The sequence below is a fragment of the Myotis brandtii genome, unplaced genomic scaffold, assembly GCF_000412655.1.
Source record: "Myotis brandtii unplaced genomic scaffold, ASM41265v1 scaffold470, whole genome shotgun sequence".
Lineage (NCBI taxonomy): Eukaryota > Metazoa > Chordata > Mammalia > Chiroptera > Vespertilionidae > Myotis > Myotis brandtii.
Window position 1 is genome coordinate 2885016 of NW_005367953.1, and position 12817 is coordinate 2897832.

Consider the following 12817-nt stretch of genomic DNA (forward strand, 5'->3'; position numbering starts at 1 on the left):
TGCACATGACTAATAACCAAATGAAAAATATTCTCTACCCATTACCGAAAAAATGCAGAAAATGACCCAATTGGGTAACAAGTTGGACGAGTTTTTTAAAGGTCATGCTGTGTGCAATACTGGACATGATCTCATAGAGGGTTATCCTCATTTTGCAGAAGAGAAGGTGGAGAGGCACCGAGAGAGAGAGCTTAGAACATAAGCCATGTCCGCAGCTTGTTTGTGAGAAAGCTGAGACTGAAACACAGTCACAGCTTACCAACTCCACCATAGCCAGAGTGAGCATTTAACCCAGGCAGGTCAGATGTTATTTTGAGACTGCTGGTAACCCAGTACCTGACTTCTACATCTGCCCTATGCACCCGGGAAAGCTCTGCAGAGTAGGTTGGGGTTTGGTGATTCAGAGACTTAGATTGTTTCTCTGGCAGACTGTGTTCCATTCTTATTAGGTTCTCAGGGAGGAAGATTAAGAGTGGAAGGGAACTTTATTATAACGTCCTAACAACACCAGGAAATAGGTATATTTCTCCTCAGTTTGGAGATAAGAAAGCCAAACTGAAGAGACATTGTCCCTTTTCCTAGTCCACACATTCAGTTAAACAGCAGCAGAGCTGGCATTCTAAGGCAGGTCTGTGGAATCCAAAGCCACATATCTTCCCACTGTTATACACAGTCCTCCTCCCAGAGAAACAAAGCACATGGCTCCTAGTCTCCTCGGCCCATTTACATTTCATCGTGTATTTCCTGTTTCCATCACGCCTCACACACAGTGTCTGCCCTTACAGTGTTTGTGCGTTCACATGTCTTCCTGGAGGCTTTCTCTTTATTGCCCCTGGTCTGGGTTGAGCCGAATAACCTCCCATAAAATTCTCTTTCCTTTGATGATAGGATTCTTTGAGGCTTATTTAAGCAATTGTAGTTGGAATTCTAGAGGAATTTTAAAAAATAAATACACGTACTTAGTACTCTGCTAGTAGTTGCACAAAATTTAAACTAGAAAATAAAGCAAGAGCTAAAAAACCCAAAGCCTAACACGTAGTGTCTGTTTACAAGGAAGTCAAAGAAATGTAACCTAAAACCAAACCCATCTTTTTAGATGAAAAGGAACTTAAAACCAGGACTTACAGAGCTGACACGGCAAGTGTGAAAGTGCAAGTGTGTTCTGAACCCTTTTTTCCTTCACTGGGAAAGACCTAGTTCTGAACGAATTGTGTCCCAGATGGCAACCACGCTTTTAAAAAAAAATAAAATTTTTTTTATTGATTTCAGAGAGGAAGGGAGAGGTAAGAGAGATAGAAACATCAATGATGAGAGAGAATCATTGATCGGCTGCCTCCTGCATGCCCCTCACTGGGGATCAAACCCACAACCCAGGCATGTGCCCTTGACCGAAATCAAACCCAGGACCCTTCCATCTGCAGGCCGACACTCTATCCACTGAGCCAAACCACGCTTTTTAAGCCTTTGCTAGCATTGCTCATGTCTCCCTCTTGATTTCTCTTTCTTCAGCTCGTATAACATGAAAAACCACAAACTCTGCCAGTTCTTCTATGCAGTAAGCCTACAGGCAAAATGCACCCTGTCAGGCTGTTCCAGAGGACATTAAAGCATGCGGGACCACTCTTATTTGTGCCCAAGCCCTTGACGATAAACAAGAAAAATGCCCCCAGTGGGCAACCAAAGACCTCCTGCACAAGGAGACGTTCTGTCCTACAGATTCCAAAAAGACGTTATAGATAGCAAAGAGGCAGCATTCGACTCTCAACTGTTTTTTTCCAGGTCGGAGACCTGTCACTTACGATTTCAGGTCTGCATCTATTTTCAGTTTCTTTCCAGGGAACATAGTCTTCCAGATCAGAACTTGCGGTTGGATTGTCTGCTGGGTACTGTTTGCTGGCAGGGACTGCTGTCTTCTCCACATCTTCTAGAAGCCAGCTGATCTTCAGGAACTCTGTGGAGTGCCAGGAAGAAACTTTGAGTTGACTCCTGATCTGGCCAATGACAGCCCTTTCCGCCACTGGCCTGTTGCTCTTCTGAAGGTTTCTCTTTCTAAGTGTGCTCAGCTGGACCGGCTCAACCACACCTGAAACCCACATCTGTGGGTCAGCAAATGACCACGTAGAGACATTGCATGTAACTCCTAAGATAATATTACCTTCTCTCCTCAAGAGCTTTATCTTATCTTGATGCTGGTGTGGGGTCACTTTTACTGACCCCTTACTCATGATGACCTGTCTCACTCCAATCCCAACGTCATTCCTCACTCGAGAAGGTGGTGAGCATATTAGGTTCCACCCCAGTTTCCCCTAAATGGTCTTCAGTTTACTCCTTTAAGTTTATGACTATACATCATTTAAATAAGACTTACTTAAATTAACAACTGTGATATTCATTGTTAAATATTATTAATATTTTATCACCCTTGTCTCATCTGTGCTTTCTATAATCAGAATATGCTTTTTTTAACATGTTTTATAATGTCTTCATCATGGATCTTTCCTCACTATGGGGGCTCAATAAATATTTACTGATGATAAACCTGTCAGGCTAGAAAGTGAACTCACAGGGAAGTTGATCTTTTTAAATTCTTCCTTCTTTATAGCTGTTCCTCCATGTCATTAATGCAAACACTAAAGTTGCACTTTAATTAGAAGAAGAATAAAATGTCATTAAAGGGTACTTACTTTGTATCAAACAATAATCTAATTGGCTGAACTAAGATGATTAAATATTTTTAAGTATGCAGTTAATTTTAATCTAAGACCATTGTAAACCAATATGTATGTGAGGATATGATTTTCTTGGATAGGAAATATTAGGATGATGTTTTAAAAATGAGAAGGAAGAGTACAATTTGCTTGAGGTCAAGACTAGATAATAGAACAAGAGATTTCCATGCATGAGATTCTTGGGAATGCAAATCACTTTTATTCTTTATCTCCCCTTTTCTACTCTTTCAATTGAAGTTTGCTCGTTCACCCTGTGTTAGATTGAAGGCATTGATGCTTTCAATTAATTTAATGGCCTCTATGTATCCATACTCTTTGCCTGATAACTTTGTAGTCTCTGCCCACTCTAAGTTGGGCTGGTGTTGTGACTTGCTTTGGCCAGTACAATGTGACAAAAATAATGTAACAGTCTGAGTCGAGACCTGAAGAAGCCTTGCATGTTTCTGCTTCCTGTCTGGTTTCTCTGTGGTCACCATGACAACATGGCCGAATCGGAGCATTAGACCACATGGAGCAGAGTTGATTTATTCCATCTATCAAAGACCACTCAGCTCTCAGATGACCTGTTACCTGACCACAGATACAGGACTGAGCCCACCCAACATCTAATTGGACTAGGTCAGTAGAACTACCTGCCAACCTGTAGACCAGGGGTCCTCAAACTTTTTAAACAGGGGGCCAGTTCACTGTCCTTCAGACCGTTCGAGGGCCGGATTATAGTTTTAAAAAAAAACTAGGAACAAATTCCTATGCACACTGCACATATCTTATTTTGAAGTAAAAAAACAAAACGGGAACAAATACAATATTTGTATTTGCATGTGGCCCGCGGGCCGTAGTTTGAGGACCCCTGCTGTAGACTCATGAGAAATAATAAACAATTGTTTTAAACTCCTAGGTTTTGAGGTAGTTTGTTATTCAGCAATAGCGAACTGCTTCATATCCGATATTCATATTACTAATAGGGTAAGAAGCTAATAGCTCTTCCCAGGGGAAATTAAATCTGAACTATTGTTAACTGCTTGAGCTAAATGAATGGAACTTTGAGCGTCTTCAGTTTTAGCAAGTGATTAGGAGGGACTTAGGGAGTGCGGTAGGGTCTTCCTGGGGTAATGGCCTAATATATTTAAGAGGGCTGTTATCAGAAGAAATAAGAAAGAATAGTGGTAGGGTAGGGTAGGTGACACTATTAAAGAGCTCAAAACTGTATTTGGTAGCCCTATAAACTATTGCCACCACATTCCCACACCCCCTCCTCCCAGCCTCCCCCAGTCCTCCCGCTCCTCTTCATCTCCCTGCACGAAGCTTACAGCAGTACCCACCACTCACTTTTCTCAGGTCTGTCATGGAAGTCCTTCTTCTTCTCTTTTCCTATCGACTGCACTCCAGGTTTTTGCACTGAAGGAAAAACACACCTTCAGCGTAAGACAAAGCTGGCTTCTGATCCCGCCTCAAGCCTACCGTGTTAGGAGCCTCCGACACTAAGGGTTAATGTCCCCGTATTCCTGTTTTCTTTTCTGCAAAAACGGTGATGAGAAAAGGCCCTCAGCAAAGCTCTGTTCTTTCTCTCTGCTGTCTCACCTTATAGTTGAAGAAAGAAATTAGAAAAAATCAGAAGCTATTGTTTTGAGGAAAGTTAGCCCGAGGTTCTTTTGATCACTGGTAAAAATACTTTCTGCTGATTTAGAAACTTTGAATTACGGGTCACAGCTTTAGTAAATATTAACCCTCATTTTACTGCCTTATTATTAACAGCCACAGCAATGAAAGTTCAGAGATTTTGCATGATGTGGACAGATACAAATCACACATATGATTGGTGACGAAGTTATAAATACAGTAATAATTTGATTATGTAATTTGTGCCCAATTTTTTTAAAGCCTACTTACCATTCCATGTATGGATATGTAGCACAGTCATTAGTTAGGCAACTCTTCATAAACCACATGGGTACTACTCAGACAAATAAGGGAACTGGAGGCCTTTGACAGGCATCTCCTCAACCTAAAAGCCTACTATGGGCACCTTATAAATTCAGCTGTGTCCCTCTACAATCAGGAGCCCACATGATCTTGGGGGGAAAAAAAAATTAGGCCATGTTACTTTCCTCCTGGAAACCTTCTGATGATTTCCTATTTCACAAAAAATAAAATCTAAATTGCGATCTATGGCTCTGACCAGGTCTTTGTTCACGTTGCCAACCTCATTTGGCTGACGCTTCCCGGTATTGGCTTTCTTCCTGATCTGCAACGTGCCAGGCTTGTTCCTGCCCCCAGGACTTTGCATTTGCACTGCCCTCCACCTAGATAGCTGGACCTCCAGCTCTTCGTGTCACCATTAACTCTTAGCTCAAATGTCACGTCCTCAGGGATGCCTTTCCTGACCACCCTGTCAAAAACAGCTCCACCTTGTGCAGAAACTATACATCACTCTGCTTTATTTATTTATTTGTATTAATCCTCACCCAAGGATATCTTTTTAATTGATTTTTAGAAAGAGTGGAAGGGTGGGGGAGAGACAAAGAGAGAGAAACATCGATGTGAGAGAGACACATCGATTAGTTGCCTCCTGCATGGGCCCGGACCAGGGCCTCGGACCAAACTTGCAACTGAGATATGTGCCCTTACACTCTAACCACAGCAGCTAGGGCCACTCTGCTTTATTTTTAACTAGTGCCCCGGTGCACAGATTAGTGCACACGGAAAGGAAATTAATTAGAAGGTGACTGGCAAGGCAGGACTGTGTGAGACAGGCAGGACACACCCTGGAGCCAACCTCCTGCAGTCCCTCCCCGGCCAGCTGCACCTGGGGTGGCACTGTGGCAGAGTGAGTGGGGTCCCTCCGGCAGGTGGGGTCCCTCGGCCTAGCCTGCAGGGATCGGGCCAAAACCGGCTCTCCGACATCCCCCAAGGGGTCCTGGATTGCAAGAGGGTGGTTCTCAGGTGATGCATCCCAGAATCGGGCTCCCTCCTCTCTGGTTCCAGGGTGTGTCACCTGAGAACTGCTGCTGCCAAGTCACCACAGCTTGGCAGCTCCTGAGTTGAGCATCTGCCCCCCTGGTGGTCAGTGCACGTCATAACTACTGGTCAGAGTGTCTGCCCCCTGGTGGTCATTGCATGTCATAGATACCAGTCGGACGGTTAGATGGTTGCTTAGCCTTTTATATATATAGATTTTTGTTTCTTCTTCTTCTTCCTTTTTTTCTTCCTCTTCCTTTTCCTCCCCCCCTCCTCCTCCTTGTCCTCCTCTTGCTCCTCTTCTTTCTTCTTTTTTTCTCCTCTTCCTCCTCCTCGTTCTTTAGAGACAGTCTATTTAATAACAAGGAGTAAAACAGGAATTCTTAATTCTTTTTCCCTCTTCTGGTGACTGAATTACAATAGTCAAGTAGATAGCAAAATACAAGAATTCCCTGAAGTCCTTGACCTTTTGCAAAGATACCTGAATCATGTGACTTGCAATTATTATTTTCTAGACCAGCCGTGGGCAAACTACGGCCCGCGGGCCGGATCCGGCCCATTTGAAATGAATAAAACTAAAAAAAAAAAAAAAGACCGTACCCTTTTATGTAATGATGTTTACTTTGAATTTATATTAGTTCACACAAACACTCCATCCATGCTTTTGTTCCGGCCCTCCGGTCCAGTTTAAGAACCCATTGTGGCCCTCGAGTCAAAAAGTTTGCCCACCCCTGTTCTAGACAGAAGTGCCAGCTGTTGTGTTTTCCAGTGTATCAGCAATTACTACCTTTTCCTTCTTGTCTTTGGGTTTCATGGCAGGAAACAGAAGTACTTCCTTGATGTCATTGGCATCTGTGAGAAACATGGTGACTCGGCCGAAGCCCAGGCCCCAGCCAGCTGTGGGGGGCAGCCCGTATTCCAGAGTGGTGCATAAGTTTTCATCTATAAACATGACCTCATCATTGCCAGTGGCCTTGGCTTCCTTGGCCTGTTCTTTGAAAAGCTGTTGTTGCCACATGGGATTATTCAGCTTGGTGTAGGCATTGCATATTTCCTTCATGACAAAGCATTCAGTCATATCCAGAGTCATGCCATTTGGCCAAAGGTCTCATTATCTGTGAGTGATCACAAATGAATGTAAGATTGATGTGTGCCACTTCCAGGAACTCCTCAACAAGCTTATGAAGAAGCCTGGCTATTGTCTTAGGTGGAGGGCATTCAACAGCATTCAACCGGTATCATCAAGAATTTTGAGAGTTTCTTCAGTTTTGAAGAAATTAGTGTCTGGTAGCTTCTCCCACAAGGCTTTCTCAGAATCTTCTATCTTGCTGACTCTCTGGAGGGTGGAGTGAATCAGTCTCATAGACTTGGCCGTTGGGGCCATCTGGATGGTAGGTGACCTCGTAACTGCTGTTAATGTGCTTCACCATCCCCGAAATAATTTCTCCATGATTTCCATGAGATCGTGATAGCTTGTGTAGGCTATGTAGAACTCACAGGTGGTGACCTTAGGATTGGGAGTCAAATCAATTCCTTCATTCCAGAACTGGCATCCAGTTTCATAAACCCGGTCAATGCCACCAGCCATCAGCATTTTATGGTAGAGTTCTGGAGCAACTCTCATAAATAAATTCATGTCCAGCTCATTGTGGTAGGTGATAAAGGGCTTGGTCACAGCTCCCCCTGAGATGGTGTTCATTATGGGAGTTTCAATCTCTAGGAATCCCAACTCACGCAAGAAACTGCTTATAAATGTGATGATCTTAGAGCAGATGATACATTTCTGCCTTACAAAACCATTCAGAATCAAGTCCAAGTATCTGATAATATCGTGTTTCCTTGTCTTTAAGGCCAAAGTGAAGATGAGGTAACATATGCAAGCAAGGAGTGCTGTCTCATTGGGAATGATGTTCAACTCTCATTGGAAATGATGTTCAGCTCAGCCTTTTTGGTTTTCCCAGGGTTCTCCTGAACCCCAATTATGTTTCCCCAATATAGTTTGTTATTGACATAAATAAATTCTTCTGATTTATAATTCCTGTAATTGGCCATAACTTGCAATTTGACCCCCGCTCCTAAGAGGTCATAGAAGATGAGTTTTTCCCCAGAAGCTCTTTTGTCATGGATCCCACCTGTCACCTTTAAGGTGATGTCCCTCAGGTGGTCCCTAGGCTGCAGTTGACTTTGTTCTTGGATGAAGTGAGTGAGCGAGACATCTACATGGAACTTGTGTGGGTATGGGTCTTCCCCAATGACCTTTAGTTGGTAGACTGCTTGGCTGCAGATCTTGCAGTATTGGTTGAGCCCAGGATCTTCTCCTTGGCACCCACATTGTTGTCAGTGGTGTGGTTGGAGGCAGCAGCATTGGCCTGGCTAGTTGCTCTTCACGGAGCTCCTTCTTCTTGGCATCCTTCTCTGCTACTTTCTCCTCAATGTTCAGGTGTCTCTTTAGCTTATTTTTGCTCAGTTTTGGCTCACAACCGTATACATTCACTTCAGGCCTGGGTACCAGAGCCATTTCTCTGGAGGGCCTTACCTGAATGGTCTGTTTTATTTTAAAAAAAAGAGTTGTCACTCTGTTATTATTTTGCTCTTTTACTTACTTTCTTTGTTTTCCCCAGATGTTTCTCCCAACTAGAATGCAAGTACACGAAAGCTTCTGTGTTATTTGTTTTGCTCAGCCCTGTATTTCTATGCTAGTATATAACACAGTGCCTGCTACCATACAGTTACTCAATAGATACTTGTAGAATTAATAGAATAAATGTATTATTTGTCTTGCTGAGCTGTACTCCATTTCTGTTCAAAGCACATTTACAAATAAAAAGTATTGAAATACATGTAAGGCTACATGTGAAGCAACTTTCAAACAAATGTATTCTTAAGAGATCAACCGAAGGACTTGTATGCATGCATAGGAGCATAACCAATGGACATAAGACACTGGGGGGTAGGGGAAGCCGGGGTATTGTCAAGGGTGGGGAAAAAAAGGACACATATGTAATACTCTTTGTAATGCTTTAAGCAATAAAAAAAAAAAATTTTTGAAATGAGATTATCATCCACACAGGATTTTTTTAAAAACATGAAACAAGTCTGAGAAAGAAGAAAGGATAAAACTGTTAAAGAAGTTGTCAAATACTTTTGCACAAAAGCAGTGAGAGTTAGAAATGAGTAAACTGATGATTCTTCTATATTTTCGAAGTCATTGTTTTGGATGGCTTTCAGGAACTTGTCACTTCATTCTCTCTTATCCAATCAAACATTGCTGACCAGGCACTATTCCCAGTGGATTTCCTTCTTTCTAGCATTTGCAGCCAGAAAAGAAGATGCTAAGGTCAGGAGTGCTGAAACACTGCCCTGAGTCCCTCAGAACAAGCTTGCCTGTCATAACCAAAATGATTTCAAGGAAAAACTGCCAAACTGATACTGAGTGACATGTTTATTTTGGTGTGACATTATCCTTTTCTAAAAGTTTGGGTACATGTGGAGAGAAAAAAAATGAGTACTGTGCATACTGAAAGGAAAATACATGTTCCAGAAAGTTCCATCTTTGATAACCTGGCACCACCTAGTGGTTAATGAATCTTGTTTTAGAGACCAGTCATTTTCTTAAATGATGGTTCTCAAACTTTCCTGGTTGTCTCAGAATTACTCAGTGACCTTGTACAAATACCCTACTCTTATAGATCCTGATTCTATAGGTTTGATATAAGGCTCGGGCATCAGAGTTTTAAGAAACAAGTTTCCCAGGCGATTGCTTTAGGTGATGGCTTTAAAACTCAGAATTACAACTTTGGAGATTAGCCTTTTGTTTGTATGATTTCCTCTCCCCCCAACCCTTTTGAAAAATATTTATTACTAGAGACCCAGTGCACAAAATTCGTGCATGGGGCGGGGGTCCCTCAGCCCGGCCTGCACCCTCTCACAATCTGGGCCTACACCGGCAGTCGGACATCCCTCTCATAATCCAGGACCACTGGCTCCTAACCACTCGCCTGCCTGCCTGCCTGATCGTCCCCAACCACTCTGCCTGCCTGCTTGATTGTCCCTAACCACTTGCCTGCCTGCCTGATCACCCTTAACTGCCTCTGCCTACCTGCCTGATCGCCTCTAACCACTCGCCTGCCTGCCTCATCACCCCTAACTGCTCATCTGCCTGCCTGATTGCCCCTAACTGCTCACCTGCCTGCCTGATTGCCCCTAACCACCTCTGCTTGCCTGCCTGATCACCCCTAACCACTCGCCTGCCTGCCTGATCACCCCTAACCATTCGCCTGCCTGCCTGATCGCTCCTAACAACTCTGCCTGCCTGCCTGATCACCCCTAACCGCCACTTCCTGCCGGCCTGATTGCCCCTAACTGCCTCTTCCTCAGCCCCTGCCACCATGGCTTTGTCTGGAAGGAGGACCGGACAACCGGAAGATGTCCAATCTATCTGGTCTAATTAGCATATTACCCTTTTATTACTATAGATATTGTAGTGCAATGAATGTTGGGTTTGGTTGTAAAACTAGAATTCAAACTATCTATGTGCTGGCAGACCACTCCTACTCTCTCTTACTAATACCCCTGGTAAATATTCCAACACCTCTATTCTTGTTCCTGATGAATACCGGTATTTTAAGCCAGCATCCTGGAAATCTGTGATAGGTTTAGTGAACCTTTTGTAATAGAAAGATGTAAAGGAAAGCTTAGAGTCACAGAATAAATACTTTCCAAATTCACTGGAATCAATTAATATCTTTTAAAAACTGTAGTAAATGACTTTGAATGAGTTTTTTCTTCGTAGTGAAAGTTTTGTGTGAATATTTTTTAAGGGGGGAAGAAAGGGATAGTTTTATTTTCATAACATGGCATTACTCAGTATTTCTGGGGCCATTTTGATAATTGCGCTAATAAAAACCTTTATAATGAAAAGAAAGTAAGGTATGTTTTAAATGCAGGTAGTTTTCTGAAGCACTAGTAAAAAGTTCAGTATCCTTAATACCAGAACCAGCTGGTAACAACAATTTAGTAAGTTACAAACTTTCACAAAGTGATAGTTCACGGTAATGGAAATATCGAAAACACACAGAGAGCTTTTGATACCTTGTGTTTTTAAAAGGTAGAAGGAGAATGCAAATGCCTTGTTAGGCGAGGAATTGTTCAGTCAAATATCATACAATGTGTGAGAGGGTGTGGCAAGACCTGCTCCCTCACAGAGCTGCTGCCTTCAGACCAACTGGCCTTTGAGGGCAGAACTTCACAGGCAGAGGAAGAAAGGTTTTGCTGAAGAGAGCAAAGCCAGCCTGAATCAAAACCTTTTCAGAGGCCAAATTTTCTTTTCTTTTCAACCAAGGTCCCCGATTCGGTTCTGGGCATTTCTTTCCAAGACTGTTTTTCTGGCTTATCTCACAGAGCTCTTTTTACTATTCCATTTCTTCCCTCAAACAGCTGCTTCTTAACAATTGATTTCAGGCTATTTCAAAAGGTCATCTTATTCACTGTTCCCTCTTTTGACTAAAGCCTTTATATTCTAACACTGGGATCCATGTGCCTCAACCTGGTTTCCTCAGAACAATTGTTTGTCTAGATGCTCCTGAAACAAATAAACAAACACACAAAGGCATTTCTTATATAGTATTGACAGTGAACAAACTGTTGCCTCATGAGAAAATGAAGATAAATCCCATCGGTAATTTGGAGCAAAAGAAACCAGACAAAAGAGCACACACTGCACAAGTCCATTTATGTGAAGTTGGAAAATAGCAAAGCTAATCTAGAGTTTGACCAGGATAGGAGTTTCTTAGGCGGGCAGGCTGGGGCGTGAACACAAATGGGGCTTTGGGGGTGCTGCTTATGATCTAGATACTGGTGACATTGGTGGGCTTGATTTGTGAAACGTGTTTGAGCTGTCAGTTATGATTTGTGCACTTTTTGATTTCTTTGTGACAGTTTCCTTTAAAAAGTGGGAAGTAAAGGAAAAATGGTTCTCTTTGACTTTCAAGGGAAGTCAGAGATCGCTATCTTCAGTGGTTTGTTAAGAAAAGAATTTTTAAGTTGGCAACGTTTAGTTTTTTGGTTTAGATCTACTTTATTGCAGTGTTGATTTTGACTTGATTGGGTTTCAGTCTCCATGTAAACCACTCTTAGGAGGTCAAACGTCCAATAAATCAGTGGCAATCAGAAACAGAATGAAAACAGCACAGAACAAAGCAGAACAAGACAGGATTACTATTGCAGTGCTAGAGGGGAAAAAGACGCAGCATGCTCCACTAAACCAAGAAGTCCTAAGAGGAAACTGAAAATACACATTGATATCACCGAAGCCAGTGTTATCTGGACAACTTCTCCCCCTCCACCTTTTTTTTTGGTTTCCTGGAAACACCTTCTAAGACTATGTCATCTGGTATTTCTTGGTTGATTCTGTTCAGCAGAAAGTTGTGTAGTCTTTCTTGGGAGGGGGAGGAAAAAGGAAATGGACTGGTAAAATTAATGAGATATTTCACATTTGAAAATTTACATTTAAATGTTAATTATGTGTTGTTGGCGAACTTTTATTGTTTTCTGTAATAGCACTGACTGCTCTTACAGCTGGTGCCTCTTCCAGGAGGTTTATAGATCACTAGAGGCTCAGTGCATGGCATTCATGCATGGGGGGGTGGTGTCCCTCAGCCTGGCCTGTGCCCTCTCACACTCTGGGATCCTTTGGGGGATGTCTGACTGCCGCAGAGGTGGAAGAGGCTCCTGCCACTGCCACTGTGCTGGCAGCCGTGAGCTCAGCTTCTGGCTGAGTGGCGCTCTCCCTGTGGGAGTGCACTGACCACCAGGGGGCAGCTCCTGCGTTGAGCATATGCCCCCCTGGTGGTCAGTGTGTGTCATAGCGACTGGTTGTTCCGCCGTTTGGTCAATTTGCATATTAGCCTTTTATTATGTAGGATAATAGAATGCTGGACATCTTGCCTGCATTCATCATTCCCTCCTACTAGTAGGAAGAGTTGAAATAATATCAATGAAACTATCCTTAAGGCTCCATCTCCTGCATCTGGGGTGTTACCTTCAAGCTGGACGTTAGAGAGGGAAAAATAGAGTAGCAATCAGGCATACAACTGTGATGGGTGGAAGTACAGTTGATCCTTGGGCTTAGA

At 42.9% G+C, this 12817-nt stretch overlaps 1 long non-coding RNA gene and 1 pseudogene across 1 annotated transcript; both read right to left on the minus strand.

Annotated features, from left to right (window-relative positions):
- Positions 1 to 1800: 1800 nt before the first annotated feature.
- Positions 1801 to 4383, minus strand: LOC102248359. The gene is made up of 3 exons (XR_314153.1): positions 4311 to 4383; positions 4059 to 4127; positions 1801 to 1951 (listed from the first exon to the last, which is right to left on the minus strand). It is a non-coding gene; the product is annotated as an uncharacterized LOC102248359 (long non-coding RNA).
- Positions 4384 to 6423: 2040 nt separating this feature from the next.
- LOC102248548 lies at positions 6424 to 8205 on the minus strand (annotated as a pseudogene).
- Positions 8206 to 12817: the final 4612 nt, after the last annotated feature.